A 27896-nucleotide genomic window follows, 5' to 3' on the forward strand; every position below is an offset into this window, starting at 1 on the left:
CAGAGAGGGAGGACTACTCACTGAGCTGAACTTGAGCTTCCAAGTAGCAGAGGGCACATTCAGCTCAAATACCTCCATGTTTCCAGAGGACGAATAGGAGGAATAGGATTTATAAAATTAGGACAACGTCATGTATTATCTCTTATGAATTCCTTCACATTTGGACATATACTCTAAACCACCAAAGGGGGTCACAATAGCAGAGGATGTGTACCGATATGTGGTTGCGTGTGTGTTACTACTGTTCCCCTACCCCCCTTTCCCGGAATATCACACCCAAACTATAAGAATGTAACCCAGCCTAGTCTGCCCCCTCACTGGGTCGTACCCCTTGCCCTGCCCTGCTCTTTCTCACTCCAGGGTTAGTCCTAAATGGTACCCTATTCCCTTTATAGTGCAGTACTTTTGACCAGGGCCCAAACGGCTCTGGTCAAAAGTACTGCACTATATAGAGGATAGGGTGTTATTTGTGATGCACTCCAGTCCCCTGTCTAAGGACCTCCAGAAGCCTGTTGATCCAGACGCACATTGGACTGGCATTTCCTGTGGGAGGGGCCAGAGAGGCAGAGATATTACTGGGCCAGGCACCTCCACTTCCTGTCTCTGTTCACACCCCGCTGAAAGACGTGTTTCCTGCCTGTCCCTCAACGCTCAATGACGCTCTGCAGTATCAGTATAGAAGACAGCTCAGACTGGCTGTAAGTGTAAAGCCTGCTCTAATCAAACGTATTGGGGTGAAAGGAAGTATTCATGATGGAGTGTTTCTAAAGTTTCAGGGAGATATTAGATATCCACCCCATACAACACTGTAATTGTAAAGCCTGCTTCAGAGTTACAGGGCAGAAGGCACTTTATATGTTAGCCATAGCCTTCACTGCTCAGGACTTCATTGGTCTTGCCTTTCTCTGACTCAATCATTGCTATCCAGTAGCCTATATACTACTCTTCGTGGAAATGGTTTCATACTGTACATGAGAGATAAATGATGTCCATGGCATATCTCCCATGATGTATAGATGTACGTCTAAACATACCTCCCATGCCAGTATGGTGTGTGTGATGGTGTTGTGTCTCGTGGGGGAGGTGTTATGTAATCTGGTGTGACTGTGCTGGACCTCCTGCTATGGGCAGCTGTCTGCACCAAAGGGTGGGTATGTATTCAACAGCTGGCCAGGGGGAGGAGGGGGGGATGGACAGAAGAGTACAGTAGGCCAGGGTCTCCCATTTCACATTGATAATGATGAGAATGGAGAGAGGAAGGGTAGTGAGTGGGAGAGAAATAAATTGTTAGATGAGGGTAGAATGACTATATCAAACATTAGGCATAGGATCCTATAACAGGTTTTAAAATATTTTTGCCCTGTTAGAGACGGACTGGATCCAAAAGGTCCCTCATATAAAAGTTCCTATGCCTAAATAACGAGTATTTACCGCCTTAACCAGCACTCATGTTACAGTAAACAGAATGCTTCAATGGCTTATTGGTCTGGCATAATATTGTATTTCTGTGTCCATAGCACCCTCTGCTGGTAAAGTTAGCTGTGAAGGAACAACTGACCATTTGTATGATGCCTCTTTACAGTTGGCACTATGCATTGGGGCAGGTAGCGTTCTCCTGGCATCTGCCAAACCCAGATTTGTCCGTCTGACTGCCAGATGGTGAACCGTGATTCACTGTTTACACTGTTCCAGTGGCGAGCTCCAGCCGATGCTTGGCATTGTGCATGGTGATCTTAGGCTTGTGTATGGCTGCTCAGCTCCCAACAGTTATTGTGCTGACAGTGCTTCCAGAAGCAGTTTGGAACTCAGTAGTGAGTGTTGCAACCTAGGACAGACAATTTTTACGTGCTACGCGCTTCAGCACTCGGCAGTCCAGCTCTGTGAGCTTGTGTGGCCTACCACTTTGAGGCTGAGCCGTTTTGCTCCTAGACTTTCCACTTCATAATAACAGCACTTACAGTAGACCGGGGCAGCTATAGCAGGACAGAGTCTTGACGAACTGAATTGTTGGAAAGGTGGTGGCATCCAATGACAGTGCTTCGTTGAAAGTCACTGAGCTCTTCAGTAAGGGCCATTCTACTGCCAATGTTTGTCCTTGATGTTATCCTCACAAATAATCCTGATAGGTATCAGTCTGGTGTTTTCTGTAATTACCTTAGTGATCACTGTTTTACAGCCTGTGTTCGTAATGGCTGCTTGTTGAAACGACCTGTCCTGATTTGTCATAGACGCTTGCTAAAAAACTTAAATGAGCAAGCCTTCCTTCATGACCTGGCCTCTGTAAATTGGTATAGAATCAGCTTGATCCCCTCTGTCGAAGACGCTTGGACCATCTTTTTTTATATTTTCAGTGGTATAACACACCCAATAAAGATAATGAGAAAAAAAACAGGTTCAGCCCCTGGTGCGACCGTGATCTTGCAGAGTTACTCCACCTCAAGAATTCCATTTGGCGAAAGGCTCGGCACACACATACTCAGGCTGACTGGCTCTCGTTCAGGCAAATGAGAAATAAGTGCACTCAGGCTATCCGGAAGGCCAAAGTTAGTTACTTTAAGGAGCAATTCTCTCTCTCTGGGTCTAACCCCAAAAAGTTATGGAAAACGGTTAAAGACTTGGAGAATAAACCTTCTTCCTCACAGCTACCCATGTCCCATGATGTGGTTGTTACTGACAAGGAGCACATGGCTGAGCTCTTTAATCACCATTTCATTAAGTCAGGATTCCTATTTGACTCAGCCATGCCTCATTGCCCATCCATCATTTCCTCATCTCCCACCCCTTCTAATGCGACTAGCCCTGATGCTCCTCCCGCTTTTCCCCCTGCCCCGCTACAAAATTTATCTGAGTCTGAGGTGCTAAAGGAGCTCCTTAAACTTGACCCACCAAAAACATCTGGTTCAGATCCTTTCTTTAAGGTTGCAGCCCCTATCACTGATAAGCCTGTCTCTCCTTTCTGGGGAGGTTCCCGTTGCTTGAAAGGCAGCCACGGTGCATCCTTTATTTAATGGGGAGATCAAGCTGATCCTAACTGTTACAGGCCAATTTCTATTTTGCCCTGTTTATCAAAAGTGTTGGAAAAACTTGTCAATAATCAACTGACTGGCTTTCTTGATGTCTATCGTATTCTCTATTCTCAGAGAATGTAATGTCCATTTCTTTACCATAAGCCACCTCTAACATCGTTTTGCAGTACGTCCAACCGGCCTCACAACCGCTGACCACGTGTAACAATGCAAGCCCAGGACCTCCACATCTGGTTTCTTCACCTGCGGGATCGTCTGAGACCAGCCACCCAGGCAGCTGATGAAACAGGAGTATTTCTGTCTGTAATAAAGACCTTTTGTGGGGAAAAACTCATTCTGATTGGCTGGGTCTGGCTCCCAAGTGGGTGGGCCTATGCCCTCCCATGGCTGCATCCCTGCCCAGTCATGTCAAATCCATAGATTAAGGCCTAATTTATTTAGTTAAATTTACTTGATTTCGTTAATTGAACTGTAATTCAGTCAAATTATTACAATTGTTGCATGTTGCTTTTATATTTTTGTTTTTCCCATGTTCCTGACTTTCCCTGGCCCTTCTTTCCCTGGCCTGTCTTCTGTTGGTTCACCTGCTCAAACCTTTTCTTCATCCAACACTCCTTATTTCGTTTTCCTTGCTTCTCTCTTTCTTGATAGACAAAAAATAAGTTGAAGACAGCATCCAAGTCAATAAAGAAGACAACTGTACTTGTACATTTGAAATATAGTTGTAATCAGTTCAAATGAGAATTTCACCACTGTTGCAACCAAAATGCTGTATCCCTGACAAGATCAACACAAAGGAAGACAAACGCCTCGCAGACAGACAGCAAACGAGCGGATTATTTGGAGAAGAAAATAAGCAAGAAATGTGTAGTGTGGTGAAGTTTTGCGCCACTCTCAGGGTTTAGTCAATACTGCAGCACAAAAAAAGTGCATTATAATCAATGCCTCTAAATAATATGGGAAGGGCGGGGGAGCATCTAAACGTTTCAGTTAGAATACCAAATCCATGAAATTAAAACATTTGTAGCATTTTTATGGCAGACATTTTTGAAATACGTCATTACAAAGACAGCCCTTAACAGCACAGTGTCCATACTTGATCAACCCATGACATTCATTAAAACTGGTATTTTATTTGACGAAGGAATTCTTGTCTAACGGTAATGATGCTGTATGAAACTAACGCCACAGTTGTCTAATTGAAGGACAAAAATCTCCCTCACCCCCACCAGAGAGAGCTTGCTGCTGGCGAGACATTCGATTCATAGCTGCAAAATGGCCGACCGTCAACCAACTGACTTTCCAGCGCTTTAAAAACGAATTCTTCTGCACATTAGCTAGGTTTACATTATCTTAGTACTTACTTACAAATCAAGAGCACCAACAAGTATATTTATTTGTTATCCACATAACGTTACTTCATTATTCGTTTAGGGGCTGTTGATTTTCAAGTAGCCTCGAATGACAAAAAAAAAGAGGATTTCGCACTGAAGCACTTTAGCCACAGATGAAAGAGGAAATAATCTTAGCTTTAGTTAGCTAGCTCTATTTCATATGTGATTCCTGAGGTGAGTATATCTTCGTCACTATTTGTAAAGTTGTTGGTTAACTGCATGCATATTTTGCAATAGTATGCATATTCCATAGATAAGAGGCTATTGCTAACAGTCTTGCAACGCAGCAATTTTCTGTCGACATCGATGCTAAAATATGGCTAGCTAGCATGCTACAGAATTGATGTCGTCGCGCGAGTGAGCATCTGGAGAAGTTCTCTTGACGCTTACTTCAGTCACGAGCAGACCATTGTAGCAATATAAATTCGGAGTCTGGGTAGTAATCCTGCAGCAAATAATGCTGGCATACTTGTATTTAAAAAAAACAAAGATGGCTTGTTAGCTTGCTAGCTAGTTTAGCAACTTGTTACAGGGTGTGTAGTTGGTCGACACAGCAGACAGCTAATTTAGCTACATCTCTTTTACCTTGCTAGGTCGGTGCAAGACCTCGCGTACACTAAAATATGAAGACGTTGGTCCATTTACCGTTAGTCAGCGAACTACCTGTGTTGCGTGGATAGATAACGTTAGCTACTCGGTTTCGTGATCTGAGCCTGTTCGTGTGATGTGTCCATTTTTAGCCCGCCATAGTTTCGTAACGATGGCTAACATCCATCGACATGCAGCGTTTTGGTTGTTAGCCACGGTTGCTGAATGGCCACCATCAGCAGGATTTAGCATTAGCTAGTTATATTGTAATAATTGTTGCACCTTCATACTTGCAAAGGTAGCTAGCGAACTATGTTGCTTATTCCCATGCACGAAAGGTTACGTGCGAGCATGAAGGATGGCTGTTGCAGCTAACCTAACTAGCTACAGTAGTTACCCTGAGCTCCTGAAATCATGACAACTGTGGCTCATAGTGAGCCCCCATAGCCTCTAACGTTAACTATGTCACTGATAAATAAGGGCCAGAGATTCACATCATGATCAGTTTCGTTGTCTTTACAGGTCATTTTCAGAGCATTGTGTCCATGGCAATCTGTCACCTTGACTCTTATCAACAATGAGTGTGCTGGCAGTTCATGTATTTTTGTGATGTAACGTTACATGCCCCGTTTTTTATTTGAATGCTTACTTATGGGTTCCTTACCAACCCGTTTAGTATATCTGGCCTTTCAGAAACAGTAACTGCATTTTAATAGGTGTGTCAGTCCCGTGTGGCTCAGTTGGTAGAGCATGGTGTTTGCAACGCCAGGGTTGTGGGTTCGATTCCCACAGGGGACCAGTACGGAGAGAAACAAATGTATGCATTCACTACTGTAAGTCGCTCTGGATAAGAGCATCTGATAAATTACTAAAATGTAAAAGTCAAGGCAGCCATACTTCAGATCCCTTATAGTGCTGTCATGGTATAGGCTAGCTAGCGTTAAGTCATAGTTTGAAAACAAGGCATTAGAAAGTGTGTCCCTGCTTTGTCAACAGGACTGGGCCTTTAGCATTCGAAGCTTAGAACAAGACCTGAACACTCCATCCTTTTACTGGCTAACTCACAAGCCTGAAATTTCCTGCAGGTGTATTATGTGGATAATTACCCTATGCTTGGCAGGTGATGTACTGTTCAGTCTACTGAGCCCTAGGCTGTAAATCATTGTGGATCAAGCCAGTATACAGATTGTTCTAAGGACAGTTGTACTGGTTTGCGGTTTATAATGTGTTTCTTCTATTTCCTCTCTCCCCAAGAAAGGAGTATCAGGAAAGGGAACAGTAGTTCATGGAAGACAAGAAAAGGAAGAAAGACGACAAAAGGAAAAGGGAAGCATCTCAGAAGGTAAAGATGTATTTCCACACCAACATACAACTTTGCCCAGAATGATGCTCAGTTTAACTTGTTGCAGTCTTATTGTTTTTCTTAGAATTTAAGTTTTGACACAATCGTACTCTGATGAACCAGATTATAGGCTACATGATATCACCAAGTTGTGATGACCTGGCCAGCTGGAGCATATTCCGTATTGCAAAGTTGTATGCAATACACACAACACGTCTCAATAAATTAAATGTAATGAATAATAGATTGTTGATTACTGTTGTTATGCCTGGCACTCTGTCCAGACCACAGTACTCCAACCAGCCAGTGCCACTGCCGAACATTTTACTCTTTCATTGACCTACTTTGCCGTTCATACAGTTCTGTTTGTCTTTCACTTGAATGTCTTTAATGAATGAATTAATATCTCCATATTTGGCTTCTGATGTACATTTTGTCTTATTTCAGGTTGCAGAGCAAAAAAACAAAGGTGAGTGGTGTCTTTGTGTCCTCTGCTAGATTCACCTGGTTGCAATGTTCACAACGTCGCACCTGTTTCTCTGTCTGCTTATGGCGGTCTTGTCGTTCTCATCGCTAGCATTTTTTTTTTTGCGACAACTAACGAGGAACTTAGTACTGTTCCAGTATGCAGATTTTTTGTCACTGATAATTTGTACTAATCACGATTTCGCAAGTGCTTGCATCTTTGGCCCATAGACTTGCCCAAAACTGTCTGAGTTTCTGTTCGGAGGGGTGGAGACTTTGCTAGAGACTTCGCTAGTCTCATTAGTACATTTTCTAATATTTCTCCCACCAGAACTTAATCAAGCATCTGATGCAATTACGCAAGATTTTAGTTCTGGGTGCCTGAGCTTTGTTTGTTTATGCGGTTGGCTTTGTGCTTTGTCGCTCCAGTGACACACTATCCAGCAGATAAAGAGCACAGTTTCTTTCCTTCTTCCATCCCTCTCACAAGTAACTGAATATTGGAATATATTAAATCAAATCGTATTTGTCACCTGTGCCGTACACAACGGGTGTAGACCTTACAGTGAAATGCTTACAACCTTAACCAACAATGCAGTTACATTTTTTTTTTATATATATATATAAAAAAAAGTAACAAATAATTAAAGAGCAGCAGTAAAATAACAATAGGGTGGCTATATACAGGGGGTACCGGTACAACACATTGGCTCTGTACCAGTACCCCCTGTATATATTAGGGAATGCATTTGGAAAATATTGACATGCATTTGAAAATACTCATAGAAATATTGCAGTACTCCATGCATTGTAACTCCGGTCTGATTTGCTCTAAGGTTATTTGAAATGTATTTGGAAACCTTATGCGATCCCAGGATATTCAGTAGTACTGGCACTGAACACAGGGGGTGCTATTTTCAAACCCCAATGGTTAGCAATGCTAACAAGTATATGTAAAATCCCATAGGGAATGCTAGCTAAATGCTCATGAACACATTGCAAACATTTTATACAGTCTCTGACAAACAATTTGCAGGACAGACATCCCAGCTCTTAAAGTTATACAAGTAACGCAAAATTGCTACTAAGCAAATATTAGACAGTAGGTCTCTAGATCCAGGAGGGGATTCTTTGCTGTTACCAAGACTCTTAATTTTGCAAGAAGCTAGCTAACTAGCCTCTAAATTAGCAAACCAAATGTACAACTGCAGAGCATTTAGCACATTTTAGACAGTTAACTTAGTTATAAGATATCTAGCTGGCAAAGTTGTAATTTCCATACTGTAACTAGATTTCCTGACGGGTGCTGCACAACAGTTAACGGTCTCTCGTCGTTATGTGCTTGAAAACATACACCATATGACTGGGGACTACCAGTAAGCTTCGAAATGTGAAGTGTGAAATGAAGAACGCAATCTGCTTTATCTCCTAACTTAGGGCAGAAGTTGACTGCAGTTATTGACTTAAAAAGTAGCTACAGTTATTCCGATTGATAAAGAATCTTAAATAGTTTCAACGGTCATCCATTGGCTATTTCCAAATACCCCTGTTCACAGCCCAAGCCAATTTCAAATAACCCAAGCCAATTATTTGAAAATACTTCAAATGAAAGTAGTATATTTGGCTACATTATTTGAAATACACATGTATTGAACCAGGTCTGGTCTATTGTTTAGATGCATGTGGCTATTTGACTCTTATTTCAAACGATGATTGCTTGATAAAATGTTTTTTTTTATCCACTACGAAATGTTCTTTTAATTTCATATCACCATTTTTATGCTGAATGTCCTCTATACTCCTTACTGACCTCTCTTCTTCTTCACCATGCAGTGCCAGAATTGACCAAGCCCTTGTCCACCCAGTCTCCTGCTGCCCCCAGTTCTGCTTCCCCCAGCCCTGGACCCACCCCCTCGCCATCCTCCTCCCCTGCCACCGCGGCTGCAGGCGGCGCCCCCCCTCAGGGCGGGAACAATGCGAAGCGGCCGGCGGTGGCCAACGGACAGCCCCCCACAGCAGGCACCCAGGCCCCCCAGCGCTACATGCCCCGCGAAGTGCCCCCGCGATTCCGCTGCCAGCAAGACCACAAAGTGCTACTGAAGAGGGGCCAGCCGCCGCTGTCCTCCATGCTACTGGGTGGGGGCGGAGGGGGAGACGGCCCCAACGCAACCATGGCTGCTGCCTCAGGTGGGTGTCTGGCATGAGTCGACATGGGGCATTATGCGAAGTTAGGCTCTGTTTGAATACTTTAGAAGTGCATCCCACTTTACTCGCTTTGTCTTGGTAGAACGTTTTGGGGAAAACTATTTGTTCTCTCTTTGTCCAAGTCCATAAAAATTGGGCGGCAGTCAATGTGTGTGTCTATCATGTGTGTTTGTTGTTTCCCGTCCAGATTCCAGTCCAGGCTATGTGGGTCCAGCTGCACCCTCACTGCCCCTCACCTCATCATCCTCTTCATCATCAATCGCTGCTTCTTCTACTTCTTCAAATTATGCAAATTCCACGTGGGGGACGGGCTCTGGCAGCCTGCCCTCCTCTCAGGGCAGGGAGAAGGTCATTGTGGACGGCTCGGACCTAGAGGAGTGGCCTAGCATCGCCCCTGGCGACGGGAGCGGAGGAGGTGGGGCTTCAGGGCCAGGAAGCGGTAGTGAGTCGTCGGGGGAGGGCGGTGGTGGAATGCCGAACAGCTGTGCCTCATGGAAAGGGGGTGATCCTGGCAGTCCTTCACCCACTTCCTCGTTCTCAATGTCCAATGAATGTATGCTGTCCGGCGGTGTGGTGTGGGGGTCTGCTGCCTCACAGGGTCCTGTAGAAGGGAATGCAGCCCCAGGGACGTCATTGCCACCCATTCCCAAATCCTCCCCTCTGCCAGTGGGCCCTGATGGCTCCCTTGGTGGCAGTGGGGGGATCCCTGGTGCCAACTTCAACCCAAATGCCAACCCTTCCGCCTGGCCTGCCCTAGTGCAGCAGGATGGAGCTGGGGCAGCTTCCTCTGAAGGTGCCCCCCCCTCTTCCTTCCTCCAGAGCCAGGTTGGGTCTCTGTCTGCCAACAACCCTCCCCCGGCCCTGGGGAACCCACCTCTAGCTTTGAATCAATCCGCTCATCAGCACCAACTTCACCAAATGCAATCCAGAGACAGAGAGCACCCGTCGGATGGGGGCTGGGGTGGAGCGGCACTGGAGACCGGAGCAGGACCAAAAAACGCGGGGACAGGGGAGGGAGCCAATATAGACTGTGGGGGAGGAGCCAACGGGGGAGACAACCTCTCTGCTTCCTCAACCTCTTCCTCCTCCTGGGGAGGCCAGCCTTTCCCCGCTGCTAACTCCAAAACGGGTGCCTCAAGGACTGATGGTTGGGAAGGGGGAGCTGCTGAGGGTGGTGGAAGCTCGCGGTGGGGGTACAGCGCTCAGGGGGGTAATGGAGGGAAAGCCTGGGGCGCTGGAAGTGGGGGTAACACTCAGACCGCCGGGGTATCTCAGGGAGGGTGGGGAGGAGGAGAGCGAGGGTCTTCAGTTGGAGACTGGGGAGGTAATTCAGGTGGTATGGGTGGAAGTGGTGGAGTTGGCAATTCAGGAGGGGAGGCTGGTGGTGTCGGCGGCCGCAGCAGTAGCAGCAGCAGCAGTGGGGGCGGCAGCATCGGCAACCCCCCTGCCGCCGCCTCTTCTCCCAAATCATCCACCACTACGACAAGAGCTTTGGACAATCAGAAGGGAGTTGGAGTGGGGGACGGAGGGGCAGAGGGGGACACAGGGGAGTGGGGGGGAGGCCGGGGCGGAAGAGGTCATTCTTCATCCAGCGGTGGAGGAAACTCCAGAGGTGGCGGAAATCACAATCAACACCATGGGTATGGCCACCACCGGTATTCCCACCCCCCACCACCCAACCCTGAAGTGGCCTTACAGGCAATGCTCAGTCGCAATGACCTGGACCCGCGCGTCCTCTCCAACACGGGCTGGGGCCAGACCCAGATCAGACAGAACGTGGCCTGGGACCTAGAACCAGGAAAAGGAGGTTCTGGATTGTCTGCTTCATCCAAAAACTCTCCACCTCCCATTGGTCCGTCTTCTCAGTACTCCACTGGCTCTGCTACAACTACTGATTCTCCTTCCCTTCTCCCTGGCTCAGCTCCCAACCTGAACTCCAACCCTTCCCTGGGGACCTCTGGTGGCTCTGGGGAGGGCTGGGAGAGTGGTGGTAACAGCAGCAGCGGTTGCAGCAACTCCCTACCCAACCGAGGACCACCTCACCCGGGATCCAACATGAGGAATCCTTCTGGTGTCACACAATCTGCGTCAATGACCACTGGAGCAGGTATGGGAGGAGGAGGAGGCCTTGGACCAGGCCAGGGGAAGCCTACAGGAGGCTGGGGTGGGGTAGGACCTGGGGAGAGCCAAGGAAAAGGATGGGGGAATGAAGGATCAGAGTGGGGTGGAGGGAGGGAACGTAGTAGTAGAGGAGGAGGTGGGGGTGGTGGAGGAGGAGGGTGGGGAGATAATGGACAACAGGGTAACCAAGGTGGAGGAGGAAGTGGCTGGGGAGGCAGCCAGGAGGAGAAGGGGACAGGAGGAGGATGGAAGGAGATGGGGAGGGATGGAGGAGGGTGTGGTGGACAGAGGGAGAGGGGTGGGGGGGACTGGGGAGAGCGAGAGGCCAAATCAAGCAGTGGAGGAGGAGGAGGATGGGGAGAGGAAAGGAAAGGTGGGGGAGACTCAGAAGTCGGTACGTGGGGTAGCTGGGACGAGGGAGCCCCGAGGAGAGCCTGGGGGGCAGGAGGTACATGTGGAGGAGGGGCAGATGTGGACATGGGGGGCAGCAAACCCCACCAGGGGCGTTGGGGTGGAGGGGGGGGTGGGAAAATGCACCCGTCACAGATGCCAAACAGCCAGACGGCCTCTCTGAAAGGCCCCATGGCACAAAAGCAGCAGCACCAATCACAGCCCCAGCAGCAGCCGCTACCGCAGCAAGCGCTGGACCCAGGGGACATGCAAGGAGGAGGGGGCTGGGGGAGACCATCGGGCCCCCAGGCTCAAAACCAAAGCAGCTCAGGCTGGACGGCCGGACCCATCCCCAGTGGTCCTAACGGAGGAGAGGGGCCGCAGTCCAGTGGGTGGGAGGAACCTTCACCACAATTCATTAGCAGGAAGATGGACATTGATGATGGGACGTCGGCTTGGGGAGACCCCAGCCAGTTTAATAACAAGGCTGTCAACCTGTGGGAGAAGAACGGCGTTCCCGCTGGTCAGCAGCTGCCAATGCACGGCCAGGGACCAGGACCACCGCCCCAACAGCAGCCGCCTGGGCCTCCAGCTCTACAGCAGCAGCCTGGGCCTGGGAGGCAGCCCACTGGGATGGGAGGCAGGGACATCAACCCTGGCCATGGACCTGGACCTGGGAAAGCTCCAGGGATGGGTAAGAGACTAACTGTTAGGCTGATGTGTTATACTTTGTGATGATGGACTGTTGCACATAGATTTTTTAAATATAAGATTAAGCCTATTACCTAATAGACATGCGGAGTGGAAGGAAGGATTGTTGGTAAAGACATGCATAAGCCTTTTAGAAATCAGTCTTTCCCATAAACCTATAGAGCACAGTACATAAATCACACCACTGTATCACTGATGGATACATCCCTATGCCTGCCCATGTGTAGCTCCATCGTCTGGCTGGGACGGTGTCTCTCCCTCCGACCCCCCAGTGGACAACGGCACCGCAGCCTGGGGGAAGCCCACTGAGACCCCCACCGGCTGGGGAGACCCTGGGGAGGAACCTGGGAAGAACACCTCTGGCTGGGGAAACCCCTCACCCAACCCCATCAAATCTGGTAAGGAAAATAACTACTGTAAAGCCTCAAAAATACATGACGATGTCTGATTAGGTACAGTGCATTCGGAAAGTATTCAGACCACTTTACTTTTTCCACGTTTTGTTACGTTACAGCCTTATTCTAAAATGGAGTATATTGTTTTTTTCCCCTCATCAATCTACACACAATACCCCATAATGTAAAAAAACAGGTTTTTATAATTTTTTGCAAATTATAAATAAACCGATTTACACACATTCATAAGTATTCAGACCCTTTACTCAGTACTTTGTTGAAGCACCTTTGGCAGCGATTACAACCTCAACTTCTTGGGTATGACACTACAAGCTTGGCACACCTGTATTTGGGAAGTTTCTCCCATTGCTGCACAGCTATTTAGTAGGTTTTCATCAAGGATCTCTCTGATCTCTCTCTGTTCTATTAATATTTCCCTCGATCCTGACTAGTCTCCCAGTCCCTGCTGCTGAAAAACATCCCCACAGCATGATGCTGCCACCACCATGCTTCACCGTAGGGATGGTGCCAGGTTTGCTCCAGACGTGACGCTTGGCATTCAGGCCAAAGAGTTCAATCTTGGTTTCATCAGACCAGAGAATCTTGTTTCTCATTGTCTGCGTCCTTTAGGTGCCCTTTGGCAAACTCCAAGTGGACTGTCATGAAGTTAGTGCCATTCTGCCCACAGAGCAGTGACCGAGTTCTAGTGAGCAGCGACCATTTTTGACCATGGCCGTTATAATATTCTATTCACTCTAATCATGCTAAATTCTCAGAGTGAATCGTCAGTAACTTTTTAACCATTAATGGTAGAGACATAGGGTTTGTTTACAAAATGTCTCCCAAAAAATCGACACAATCACAGATTTGCAGTGTCATCATAACACACAGCATATTATTGGTGTAATAATGCTACTCATTGTTATTTCCATAGCAGGTTCAAAGTCTATGCAAGAAGGAGGCTGGGGTGAGGGAGACCAGGGCTCGGTGGCAGCCTCGCGTCACTCCAGCTGGGAGGAAGGGGAGGAGGGAGGAGCAGGGGTGTGGAACAGTGAGTCCCAGGGCAGCAGCTCCTCCTACAACAGTGGGGGCTGGGGCCAAGGTCACGGGGGCAAGAAGCCCAACAACAAGGTAGGACAGCATCCACAATGGGTTAGGTTAGGTTTTCTATGGTGGTTGCCTCATGCAGATACTTGAGAGGAGTTGGATTTTTGATGAGGCCTTTTGGTGGGAAGATGGCCTTTGTTTGTGCCAGAAAAAACCTACTGCCAGAAATGTTATATCTGTATGTTTGTCTCTCAGGCTCCCCTGAAGAGTGGAGGAGGAGACTCCTGGATGAACCCCATGAACAAACAGTTCTCCAACATGGGGCTCCTGGTAAGTTTCAGAGAAAATGCTAAGTTTAGAGCCCACAGGCATCCACTGTGTGTTTGAGATACTGTATGTAGTGAGAAATGTGTTGTATCTATTACAATGAGAATGGCATGCCAATAGGTATGGTGGGGTTGATTTATGATGGTGGTAGTGATGAGGATATGTGCTGTATTTGCAGGGTGATGATCCTAGTGGGCGGCCTCTGGACTTGGCACCTGGTCCTCCTCAGGATAAGAAGATGGAAGGAGAGAAGCGAGGGATGGGCCTGAATGACTACAATGGAGAGATGCGTAAAGGAGGGCAGAGAGCCATGGGAGGAGGAGGGATGGTCTACCGTTCACCTGGTTCCAAAGAGATGGGGCCTGGCGACCCTGGGCCTTACTTTGACAAGGTTGGTACCTCAGACCATCGCAACGCTCTGTGGATATGTCTCAAATTGCACCCTATTCCCTTTATAGTACACTACATTTGATCAGAGCCCTATAGGTATTGGTCAAAAGTAGTGCACTAAAGGGTACATGGTTCCATTTCGGACGCAACCTCTGACTGACTGTTCTCCAAGTACCACTTGTCTCGTTAACACTTTATTCTATGTCTCTTTCTTCCTGTCCCCTCCTTATTTTGGTGTCCCTCTTCCTGTACCCTCCTTTTGGTGTCCCTCTTCCTGTACCCTCCTTTTGGTGTCCCTCTTCCGGTCCCTTCCCTGTCTCGCCTACTTCTTCCCCCATATTGGGAAACTACTTTGATTGGCTGTCACTGCGATCAGCAGACCTTGCCTTTCACCAATCAGGATGGGTGCCTTGGGGAGGAGTACTCTCCGCCCTCTGTCTACAAGCCCTCCCCCCTCTACAACCACACTATCCCCCCTAGACAAGTAAGGCTGTGTCCCTCTGTCTCCATTAGACCATCAGCTCATTGCTTCGCCACTAACCTGGTCCCAGATCTGTTTCTGCTTTAGCCAACTCTGACTATTGTTGTTATTCCATAAGATCTGGGACCAGGCTACTTCACCACATCTCCCTGTACATAGAAACTTCTCTTACTGTCCATCCCTCATAAATTGTGTTCTTCAAAAATCAATGAGTACATATCATTTAATAGAAAAAACAAAATGTATGCAGCAATTGCAGATTTTCCCTTTAAGCATCAAGTAAAAAGTCCCCCAAAATCAGTTCCTCTGTGTCAGTGTTGTATCGCCCTCTTCTTCTATGTCTCTCATTTCCCACCCTATCTCTCCCATCATTATGTCTGTCAAAGAGTCAGCCATGTTTGTAATCCACTCCCTCCCTCTGTTTCCTTGTCAGGGTGGTCATAACATGTTTGGCAGCAGCGGTGGTGGGATGCCTCCGTCCAGACACCAGCCCGGTGTGCCACCCATAAACCCGTCCGCAGGGATACGAGCACAAGTGCCTCATCAGTTCCTGTCACCTCAGGTACCCTTATGTAAATCAGTCCTATATGCCCAAACCTCCGCTCAGAACAATATATTTTTGGTCCGTTGGCTTCTTAGTAAGTTCTTTCTGTGAAACGTTGTTTCCAGAGATGTGATTTATTTCACCAGCCTGCTCTTGATCATCGGCTAATGGGAGTATTTAGGTGACCACACTCAATGGATAAATAAAAACTCACCAAATCGATGAGCAGTGCACTCACTGATTTGCTGTTTTGAAATGGAATGTGCTAGACAGAAGATGCTTTATATTCCACGTCCCCATGGTAACACCGATGGTCCATGTTCCAGGTGCCAGGTTCTGTGCTGAAGCAGATGCCGCCTCCCAGCGTGGGTGGAGTCGGAGGTGTGGGTGGGGTGGGGGGTGTAGGAGGGGGAGTGTTCCCCCCTCAGCTGTCCCCCCAGCACATCGCAATGCTAAGCAGCATCTACCCCCCGCACATCCAGTTCCAGCTGGTGAGTAGCTATACTCCTATACAACACTAGAATGATCACATTAGTGGTCAGAGAACAAAACCTTGAGGAACACAAAAACTTACTTTAGATTTGTTCTGATTAAAGCCATGTTGGTTGAAGCATCAATGTTTTTATATACAGTTGAAGTTTGAAGTTTACATACATTTTAGCCAAATACATTTAAACTCAGTTTTTCATAATTCCTGACATTTAATCCTAGTAAAAATTCCCTGTTTTAGGTCAGTTAGGATCACCACTTTTATTTTAAGAATGTGAAATGTCAGAATAATAGTAGAGAGAATGATTTATTTCAGCTTTTATTTCTTTCATCACATTCCCAATGGGTCAGAAGTTTACATACTCAATTAGTATTTGGTAGCATTGCCTTTTTAAATTGTTTAACTTGGGTCAAACGTTTCGGGTTAGCCTTCCACAAGCTTCCCACAATAAGTTGGGTGAATTTTGGCCCATTCCTCCTGACAGAGCTTGTGTAACTGAGTCAGGTTTGTAGGCCTCCTTAATCGCACATGCTTTTTCAGTTTTGCCCACAAATGTTCTATGGGATTGAGGTCAGGGCTTTGTGATGGCCACTCCAATACTTTGACTTTGTTGTCCTTAAGCCATTTTGCCACAACTATTGAAGTATGCTTGGGGTCATTGTCCATTTGGAAGACCCATTTGCAACCAAGCTTTAACTTCCTGACTGATGTCTAAATGTTGCTTCAATATATCCACATAATTTTCCTCCCTCATGATGCCATCTATTTTGTGGCGTGCACCAGACCCTCCTGCAGCAAAGCACTCCCACAACATGATGCTGCTTCCCCTGTGCTTCACGGTTGGGATGGTGTTCTTTGGCTTGCAAGCATCCCCCTTTTTCCTCCAAACATAATGATGGTCATTTTTTGTTGACTGTTCTATTTTTGTTTCATCAGACCGGAGGACATTTCTCCAAAAAGTACAATCTTTGTCCCCATGTGCAGTTGCAAACCTTAGTCTAGCTTTTTTATGGCGGGTTTGGAGCAGTGGCTTCTTCCTTGCTGAGCGGCCTTTCAGGTTATGACGATATAGGACTCGTTTTACTGTGGATATAGATACTTTTGTACCTGTTTCCTCCAGCATCTTCACAAGGTCCTTTGCTGCTGTTCTGGGATTGATTTGCACTTTTCGCACCAAAATACCTTCATCTCTAGGAGACAGAACGCGTCTCCTTCCTGAGCAGTATGACGGCTGCATGGTCCCATGGTGTTTATATTTGCGTACTATTGTTTGTACAGATGAACGTGGTACCTTCCGGCGTTTGGAAATTGCTTCCAAGGATGGAGGTCTACAATTTTTCTTCTGAAGTCTGGGCAGGTTTCTTTTGATTTTCCCATGATGTCAAGCAAAGAGGCACTGAGTTTGAAGGTAGGCCTTGAAATACATCCACAGGTACACCTCCAATTGACTCAAATGATGTCAATTAGCCTATCAGAAGCTTCTAAAGCCATGACATCATTTTCTGGAATATTCCAAGCTGTTTAAAGGCACAGTCAACTTGGTGTATGTAAACTTCTGACCCACTGGAATTGTGATACAGTGAAATAATCTGTCTGTAAACAATTGTTGGAAAAATTACTTGTCATGCACAAAGTAGATGTCCTAACCGACTTGCGAAAACTAGTTTGTTAACAAGAAATTTGTGTAGTGGTTGAGACACTAATACCCTGACTACACCGCTCGCGTCGCGAAATAAATTTAGGAATCTATGTTATTCAATTATTGCACCCACACTGCTCGCGCGCATCAACGAGCGTCTGCATTGCCAAGGGCTAAAATAGAAGACATTCCTATTTCTGATGCGGATCACATCGCAAGTCCTGCCTCTCCCATCTCCTCATTGGTTTATAGAAGCAGGTACCCACGTGCCATCTCCTCATTGGTTATACCCACGTGGGTGATTGAAAGACGAACTGTTGTCGTGGTAATACTATGAAAGTTTAGATGCCAGTCACTATATAAGTTAAATGATGAAAAGGCCTGGAAGGAGGAGAGATGACTAGAAACGATTCGGTTGTCCATTTTTATGTGTGGTTTAATTGTTGGAGTAGAGGACCTTGTGCATTTCAGGTAAAATAACAACCTAATGTTTATATCCCAGGACAAATTAGCGAGCAACAGCAAGCTAGCTAAATAGGACAAATTAGATGGCAAGCTAAATTGCCATAAATGTTTAATGCTTTTCGACCTGTCCCCAAATTAATGTCATTGGTTCAGAGTTTGTTTTGATATTTTAACCTGCGTGTCGTGATGACGTTTGGTGTAGGGGGACAAAATAAATGTATGCACGATGGCGCACGTGCGCAGCCGGTTTGGGTTCCGTGTTAGGTTGGCGTCATTAAAACTTGTTTATGTAAGCTTCTGACTTCAACTGTACCTATATAGACAGTGCATTCGGAAAGTATTCAGACCCCTTGACTTTCCACATTTCGTTACTTTACAGCCTTATTCTAAAGTGGATTAAATTGTTTTTTTCCCCCTCAATCTACACACAATACCCCATAATGACAAAGCAAAAACAGGTTTTTAGAAATGTTTGCAAATTTATACCAGGAAATGCTTACTTACAAGCCCTTAACCAACAGTGCAGTTAAAGAAGAAAATATTTACCAAGTACGCTAAAATAAAAAGTAAGACAATAAGAATAACGAGGCTATATACAGCGGGCACCGGTACCGAGTCAAGTGTGCAGGCTAGTTGAGGTAATTTGTACATGTAGGTGGGGGCAAAGTGACAATGCATAGGTAATAAACAAACAGTGAGTAGCAGCAGTGTACAAGGGGGGGGGGGGGGGGGGCGCGTGTCAATGTAAATTGTCCGGTGCCGATTTTTATAAATTGTTCAGCAGTCTAATGGCTTGGGGGTAGAAGCTGTTGAGGAGCCTTTTGATCCTAGACTTGGCACTCCGGTACCGCTTGCCGTGCGGTAGTAGAGGAAACAGTCTATAACTTGGGTGACTGCAGTCTCTGACATTTTTTATGGGCTTTCCTCTGACACTGCCTATTAAATGGGTCCTGGATGGCAGGAAGCTTAGCCCCAGTGATGTACTGAGCCGTTCGGACTACCCTGTAGCGCCTTACAGTGAGATGCCAAGCAGTTGCCATACCAGGTGGTGATGCAACCGGTAAGGATGCTCTCGATGGTGCAGCTGTAGAACCTTTTGAGGATCTGGGGGCTCATGCCTAATCTTTTCAGTCTCCTGAAGGGAAAAATGTTTTGTTGTGCCCTCTTCACGACTGTCTTGGTATGTTTAGACCATGATAGTTCGTTGGTGTTGTGGACACCAAGGAACTTGAAACTCTTGACCCGCTCCACTACAGCCCCGTCGATGTTAATGGGGGCCTGTTCGGCCCGCCTTTTCCTGTAGTCCACGATCAACTCCTTTGTCTTACTCACATTGAGGGAGAGGTTGTTGTCCTGGCACCACACTGCCAGTTCTCTGACCTCCCTATAGGCCGTCTCATCGTTATCGGTGATCAGGCCTACCACTGTTGTGTCGTCAGAAAAGTTAATGATGGTGTTGGAGTCGTGCGTGAACAGGGTATACAGGAGGGGACTAAGTACACACCCCTGAGGGGCCCCAGTGTTAAGGATCAGCGTGGCAGACGTGTTGTTGCCTACTCTTACCACCTGTGGGAGGCCTGTCAGGAAGTCCAGGATCCAGTTGCAGAGGGAGGTGTTTAGTCCCAGTCCTTAGCTTAGTGATGTGCTTCGAGGGCACTATGGTGTTGAACGCTGAGCTGTTGTCGATGAACAGCATTCTCACATATGTTTTCCTTTTGTCCAGGTTAGAAAGGGCGGTGTGGAGGCGCAATCTCATTCGCACATCTGTGGATCTGTTGTGGTGGTATGCGAATTGGAGTGTGTCTAAAGTGTCCGGGAGGATGCTGTTGATGTGAGCCATGACCAGCCTTTCAAAGCGTTTCATGGCTACCGACGTGAGTGCCACGGGGCGGTAATCATTTAGGCAGGTTACCTTCGCTTCCTTGTGCACAGGGACTATTGTGGTCTCTTGAAACATGTAGGTATTACAGACTCTGTCAGGGAGAGGTTGAAAATGTCAGTGAAGACACTTGACAGTTGGTCCGCGCATGCTTTGAGTACACGTGCTGGTAATATGTCTGGCCCAGCGGCTTTGAATGTTGACCTGTTTTAAAGGTTTTGTTCACATCGGCTACGGAGAGCGTTATCACCTAGTCATCTAGAACAGCTGGTGCTCTCATGCATGCTTCAGTGTTGCTTGACTCGACGGCATTTAACTCGTCTGGTAGGCTCGCGTCACTGGGCAGCTCGCATCTGGATTTCCCTTTGTAGTCCGTAATAGTTTTCAAGCCCTGCTACATCTGACAAGCTTTTTAATCCTACTACACCGGCTCTATCTTAATCCTTTGTTGATACTTTGCTTGTTTGATGGTTCGTCAGAGGGCATAGCGAATTTCTTATAAGCGTCCGGATTAGTCTCCTGCTCCTTGAAAGCAGCAGCTCTAGCCTTTAGCTCTATTTTCAGGTGTCTCCAGCGATGTTCGATCGGGTTCAAGTCCGAGCTCTGGCTGGGCCACTCAAGGACATTCAGAGACTTCTCCCGAAGCCACTCCTGCGTTGTCTTGGCTGTGTGCTTAGTCATTGTCCTGTTAGATGAACCTTCGCCCCAGTCTGAGGACATGATCGCTCTGGAGCAGGTTTTTATCAAGGATCTCTGTACTTTGCTCCATTCATATTTCCCTCGATCCTGACTAGTCTCCCAGTCCCTGCCGCTGAAAAACATCCCCTCAGCATGATGCTGCTGCCACCATGCTTCACCGTAGGCATGGTATTGGCCAGGTGATTTTATTTTAACCTTTCTTTAACTAGGCAAGTCAGTTAAGAACAAATTCTTATTTACTATGACGGCCAAACCTCATGGCTTGGTTTTTGCTCTGACATGCACTGTCAACTGTGGGACCTTATATAGGCAAGTGTGTGCCTTTTCAAATCATGTCCAATCAATTGAATTTACTACAGGTGGACTCCAATCAAGTTGTAGAAACATCTCAAGGATGATCAGTGGAAACAGGATGCACCTGAATTCAATTTCGAGTCGCAAAGCAAAGGGTCTGAATACTTATGTAAATAAGGGATTTCTGGCTTTATTTTTAGTACATTTGCAGAAATGTCTAAACCTATTTTTGTCATTATGGGGTATTGTGTGTAGATTGAGGATTTCTTTTTTTTTTTAAATCAATTTTAGAATAAGGCTGTAATGTAACAATGTGGAAAAAGGGAAGGGGTCTGAATACTTTCCAACTATACTGTAGGCCCAATTTGTTTTAAAAACGTATTTTGAGACCTTACAGCTCTATTAGACATCAACTTCTGTTCATACCCCTCCTCTCTCTATCTGCTGTGTTCAAACTGCCCTCCTCTTCTTAGGGTGTTATAACAGGTGTTTACAGTCGTCTATCCCTCTCCCCCAGGCCTGCCAGCTCCTCCTCCAGCAGCAGCAACAGAACCCCCAGCAGCAACAGCTCACCTCACCACAGCAGCTCCAACAGCTCCTACAGAACCAGAGGAAGTTCCCCCAAAACCCACGCCAGCAGGCCGACCCACAACAGGTACTACTGCTACTACTACTATTATAGGAGATGACAGGTCTAATACAGAATCATGTCTGTCCAATTAAATATATTCCCAAATACATTGAACACAAATATAAACGCAACATGTAAAGTGTTGGTCCCATGTTTCATGAGATGAAATTAAAGATCCCAGAAATCTTACATACACACAAAAATGTATTTCTCAAAATTTTTGTGCACAAATTTGTTTATATCCCTGTTGGTGAGCATTTCTCCTTTGGGAAGATCTTTCCACCTGACAGGTGTGGCATATCAAGAAGATGATTAAACAGCTTGATCATTACACAGGTGCACCTTGTGCTAGGAATAATTCATTCCTCAAATGTGCAGTTTTGTTACACAACACAATGCCACAGATGTCTCATCTTTTGAGGGAGTGTGCAATTGGCATGCTGACTACAGGAATGTCCACCAGAGCTGTTGTCAGAGAATGTAATGTTAATTTCTCTACCATAAGCCTCCTATAAAGTCATTTTAAAGAATTTGGCTGTACATCCAGCTGGCCTCACAACCGCAGGACCAAGTGTATGGCCTTGTGTGGGCAAGCGGTTTGCTGAGTGCCCCATGGTGGCGGTGGGATTATGGTATGGGCAGGCATAAGCTACGAACACAATTGCATTTTATCGATGGCAATTTGAAAGCACAGAGATACTGTGAAGAGATCCTGAGGCCCATTGTCGTTCCATTCAGCATGATAATGTACAGCCCCATGTCGCAAGGATCTTTATACAATTCCTGGAAGCCTGCATACTCACCAGACATTTTACCCATTGAGCATGTTTGGGATGCTCTGGATCTACGTGTACGACCGACCGCGCATTCCTGTTCCCGCCAATATCCAGCAACTTCGCACAGCCATTGAAGAGTGGGACAACATTCCACAAGCTGCAATCAACAGCCTGATCAACTCTGCAAAGAAGATGATATGCTGAATGAGGCAAATAGTGGTCACACCTAGGGCTGTGGCGGTGACCATATTACCGGCGGTCACCAGTCATGAAGGCAGTCAAATTCCACATGACCGTTTAGTCCCGGTAATTAGGCTTCTCCAAGCTCTGATGCTGCTGCTGGTCATTAGTAGCCTACCAAACTTGCTAACTGCCAGGTACTCAGCACTCTATTGTCCCTCTAGTCACTCTGACATCAATGCAAATGTATTTGATTAGTTTTACAAACACTTCATGAGAGCCCATGAGCTCATGTTGAGCAACATTTCTATAGGCTATGCAGTTGCGGGAGAAAACCAAGTGATGGCCGGTAATAAAAATAGGATCCCATCAGCTTTCTATAGGCTAGGCCTACTATTTATTTCTTAACTTTCCTAATATTAAGCACATTGCTTATATTTACTAAAGGAGAATATCCTACCTGGCTGGCATGAAAATAAAGTACAGGGGAAAAGAGTCCTCCATTCGCTATTTAAGTGCATAGATGACATGTATTTTTTCCTCTGCCCGTTTTGATACAAGTGCTTGATAATGGTCGATTCTAAATCAAATCAAATGTCACATATACTAAATAATATATGTAAAGACAAGATTAAATCAAGAATAGTGTGATGGGTGACAATATTAGCCAATCACTTATGAATGATGCCCAGCATAAGAAACAATGCCTTTTTGTCAACTTGTTGAAATCATAGTCGCACACCTCATGTAGCCTAGCCCTTAGGCAGGCATATATATATATATATATATATATATATATATATCTCAGCAAAAAAATAAACATCCCTTTTTCAGGACCCTGTCTTTCAAAGATAATTCGTAAAAATCCAAATAACTTCACAGATCTTCATTGTAAAGGGTTTAAACATTTGTTCAATGAACTATAAACAATTAATGAACATGCACCTGTGGAACGGTCATTAAGACACTAACAGCTTACAGACGGTAGGCAATTAAGGTCACAGTTATGAAAACTTAGGACACTAAAGAGGCCTTTCTACTGACTCTGAAAAACACCAAAAGAAAGATGCCCAGGGTCCCTGCTCATCTGCGTGAACGTGCCTTAGGCATGCTGCATGGAGGCATGAGGACTGCAGATGTGGCCAGGGCAATAAATTGCAATGTCCATACTGTGAGACGCCTAAGACAGCGCTACAGGGAGACAGGACGGACAGCTGATCGTCCTCGCAGTGGCAGACCACGTGTAACAACACCTGCACAGAATCGGTACATCCCAACATCACACCTGCGGGACAGGTACAGGATGGCAACAACTGCCCAAGTTACACCAGGAACGCACAATCCCTCCATCAGTGCTCAGACTGCCCGCAATAGACTGAGAGAGGCTGGGCTGAGGGCTTGTAGGCCTGTTGTAAGGCAGGTCCTCACCAGACATCACCGGCAACAATGTCGCCTATGGGCACAAACCCACCGTTGTTGGATCAGACAGGACTGGCAAAAAGTGCTCTTCATTGATGTGTCGCGGTTTTGTCTCACCAGGGGTGAGGGTCGGATTCGCGTTTATCATCGAAGGAATGAGCGTTACACCGAGGCCTGTACTCTGGAGCGGGATCGATTTTGGAGGTGGAGGGTCCGTCATGGTCTGGGGTGGTGTCACAACATCATCGGACTGAGCTTGTTCTCATTGCAGGCAATCTCAAAGCTATGCATTACAGGGAAGGCATCCTCTCACATGTGGTACCCTTCCTGCAGGCTCATTCTGACATGATCCTCCAGCATGACAATGACACCAGCCATACTGCTCGTTCTTTGCGTGATTCCCTGCAAGACAGGAATGTGTTCTGCCATGGCCAGCGACGAGCCCGTATCTCAATCCCATTGAGCACGTCTGGCACCTGTTGGATCGGAGGCTGAGGGCTAGGGCCATCCCCCCCAGAAATGTCTGGGTACTTGCAGGTGCCTTGATGGAAGAGGTGGGGTAATATCTCACAGCAAGAACTGGCAAATCTGGTGCGGTCTATGAGGAGGAGATGCACTGCAGTACTTAATGCAGCTGGTGGCCACACCAGATACTGGCTGTTACTTTTGATTTTGAACCCCCCTTTGTTCAGGGACACATCATTCAATTTCTGTTAGTCACATGTCTGTGGAACTTGTTCAGTTTGTCTGTTGTTGAATCTTATGTTCATACAAATATTTAAACATGTTAAGTTTGCTGAAAATAAATGCAGTTGACAGTGAGAGGACGTTACTTTTTTTGCTGAGTTTACTTTAATAAAGTTTGTATCACAACTAAAGTAAGTGGCCAAATAACTTCTTACATTAATCCGCTTTACAAGGGTCGTGAGAATTTTCACTATAAAATGCACCATTTATAATCAAAGCATAACATGCATAATTGTATTTTTGGTCACTTTTTATAATGGTGTTTTCCCGCTAATGGAACATTCATGCTTATAGCCAACTACGATGTGTGCATTGCTGTGCTTATAATGTGAAGGAAAGGACTAATCATTTATTAACATTTTTAAGCTAAATGTTCTGATCTTTTGCGTCAGCCACTTTGCATAAAAACGTTTTTTTTTATGCTCGTGGTTGTAATTAATTTGATCTATCGCATCCCACAACTGTCCCAGACTGTTTGGAATATTTATTTTGCGCGCAGAATTGAATAGGTCGACTTTTGTACAATGGGGGATAGTAGATTGACGTAGGCTAGTGCTTTTGCTGTTCGTTTGGCCTTCTCATCTTGTTGACTGACAAAGTAAATGTGGACATTTCTTCCAATATCTTCAATATGCACCTTGGAATTTGTCTGTCTTAAACTTGTAGCCTGTGAGAAAGACCCGTCACGTGAGCGAGAGAAGCTTCGGCTTGTGCCGCACACTCAGGGAGAAGGGCACAATGCAGCACTCTGGGCCGCAAAAGGCATGGATTTTTTTTAGGGTGCATTACAGCCACAAAGGGCATGCTGCCGTGAAATTCGAGGCATTATCAAGTGCTTGTCAAATTGTAAATGAGACTATTGGAGTGTCTACACCCTTCGCAAAAAAACAAAGAGGAGCTCATGCCTTTCAAGCGACTTTTTTCAAATTATCATTAGTCTCATCATGCAGCCTTATAATGTATTAAATGTCAAAACATACAGCCCAATGTTTGTAGAACCAAAGTTACATTAATAACTCTAAACTAAGCATATAGGAATACCGGTCTCTTTGTTAACCACTCAACACAGAATAGCCGCATGTGCACACTCCCTCAAATCATTTGGAGAAAATATTTATATTTTATTCAGCTTTGTTCAATTGTATTCTTCATACTATTAAATAATATAAAATAATACCACGGAATTATAAGCAAATCTTGTCTGCTAAATGAACTACATCAGGACCTAACTTAAGGACAACTCAGAGTATGCTATTCTGTTCTTCTGAAATAGACTACATTTTCTTCATATCATGCTTCTTTAGACCTGTCTAACATAATGGATTTATTGTGAAGGTGTAGGCTATATTACATTGATTTATTAGACTTTTTAAAATGGCTTGTAGGCTGTGTGTGGAAGCAAGGAGATGCTAGATGTGTTTTATGTTTTTTAATGGTTAATTATTGTGAGACCGACCAGTTATTTGCTTGACGATCACCGGCTGACAAGATTCTGTGACTTCCACAACCCTAGTCACACCAGATACTGACTGGTTTTCTGATCCACGTCCCCTATTTTTTTGTATTTTTATATAAATCTGTCACTAACAGATGCATATCTGTATTCCCAGTTGTGAAATCCATAGATTAGTGCCTAATGCATTTATTTAAATTGACTGATTTCCTTATATGAACTGTAACTCAGTAGTCTTGTTGCGTTTACATTTTTGTTCAGTATAAATGTTTTCTCAAATCTTTTATTTTGTGTTAAACTGTGTGCACTGAACTGACATGTATGATGGCTGCTGACACGATGTTCAGATGAAGGGAGTGAAATAGTCTATGATGTGCACCACTGCAGTGCTCAACTCAAACAGTGGTGTGCAGCCTACTGTAGCTGCTTGAAAAAGAATTCAATGCCTATACTTTCACTACTATTTTTGCCATGTTATGTTGTTATTAAAACAAAATCATAAGCTATAAAAATAGTCACACACTCTATATATATATATATATATATATATATATATATATATATATATATATAATGATCACACACACACTCTATCTATCTATCTATATATATATATATATAGATATGTATAGATAGATAGATAGTGTGTGTGTGTGTGTGATCATTATATATATATATATATATAATATATATAATGATCACACACACACAGTGGGGGGGGAAAGCTTTTGATCCCCTGCTGATTTTGTATGTTTGCCCACTGACAAAAATGATCAGTCTATAATTAATAGTAGGTTTATTTGAACAGTGAGAGACAGAATAACAACAAAAATATAGAGAAAAACGCATGTCAAAAATGATATAAATTGATTTGCATTTAAATGAGGGAAATAAGTATTTGACCCCCTCTCAATCAGAAAGATTTCTGGCTCCCAGGTGTCTTTTATACAGGTAACGAGCCGAGATTAGGAGCACACTCTTAAAGGGTCCTCTCTGGATTCTGATGATACTGAAATGTGAATATTGATAAGTTTGTTTTGATTTCTTTCTCTGTCACCAAACTCGACTATGCTTTCTTATATCTTTCTGTCACAAGCTCCTAACCGCAGCTTGTTACCTGTATAAAAGACACCTGTCCACAGAAGGAATCAATCAATCAGATTCCAAACTCCACCATGGCCAAGACCAAAGAGCTCTTCAAGGATGTCAGGGACAAGATTGTAGACCTACACAAGGCTGGAATGGGCTACAAGACCATTGCCAAGCAGCTTGGTGAGAAGGTGACAACATTTGGTGCGATTATTCGCAAATGGAAGAAACACAAAAGAACTGTCAATCTCCCTCGGCCTGGGGCTCCATGCAAGACCTCACCTCGTGGAGTTGCAATAAGCATGAGAACGGTGAGGAATCAGCCCAGAACTACACGGGAGGATCTTGTCAATGATCTCAAGGCAGCTGGGACCATAGTCACCAAGAAAACAATTGGTAACACACTACGCCGTGAAGGACTGAAATCCTGCAGCGCCTGCAAGGTCCCCCTGCTCAAGAATACATATACATGCCCGTCTGAAGTTTGCCAATGAACATCTGAATGATTCAGAGGACAACTGGGTGAAAGTGTTGTGGTCAGATGAGACCAAAATGGAGTTCTTTGGCATCAACTGAACTTGCTGTGTTTGGAGGAGGAGGAATGCTGCCTATGACCCCAAGAACACCATCCCCACCGTCAAACATGGAGGTGGAAACATTATGCTTTGGGGGTGTTTTTCTGCTAAGGGGACAGGACAACTTCATCGCA

The 27896-nt window shown here is 45.4% G+C and overlaps 1 pseudogene; it reads left to right on the top strand.

Moving 5' to 3' along the window:
- Positions 1-654: 654 nt before the first annotated feature.
- The window catches only part of LOC115200809 (trinucleotide repeat-containing gene 6B protein-like), a 45242-nt pseudogene continuing 18000 nt past the window's right edge, over positions 655-27896 (top strand).

The sequence above is a fragment of the Salmo trutta genome, chromosome 10 (genome assembly GCF_901001165.1).
Source record: "Salmo trutta chromosome 10, fSalTru1.1, whole genome shotgun sequence".
Taxonomy (NCBI): domain Eukaryota; kingdom Metazoa; phylum Chordata; class Actinopteri; order Salmoniformes; family Salmonidae; genus Salmo; species Salmo trutta.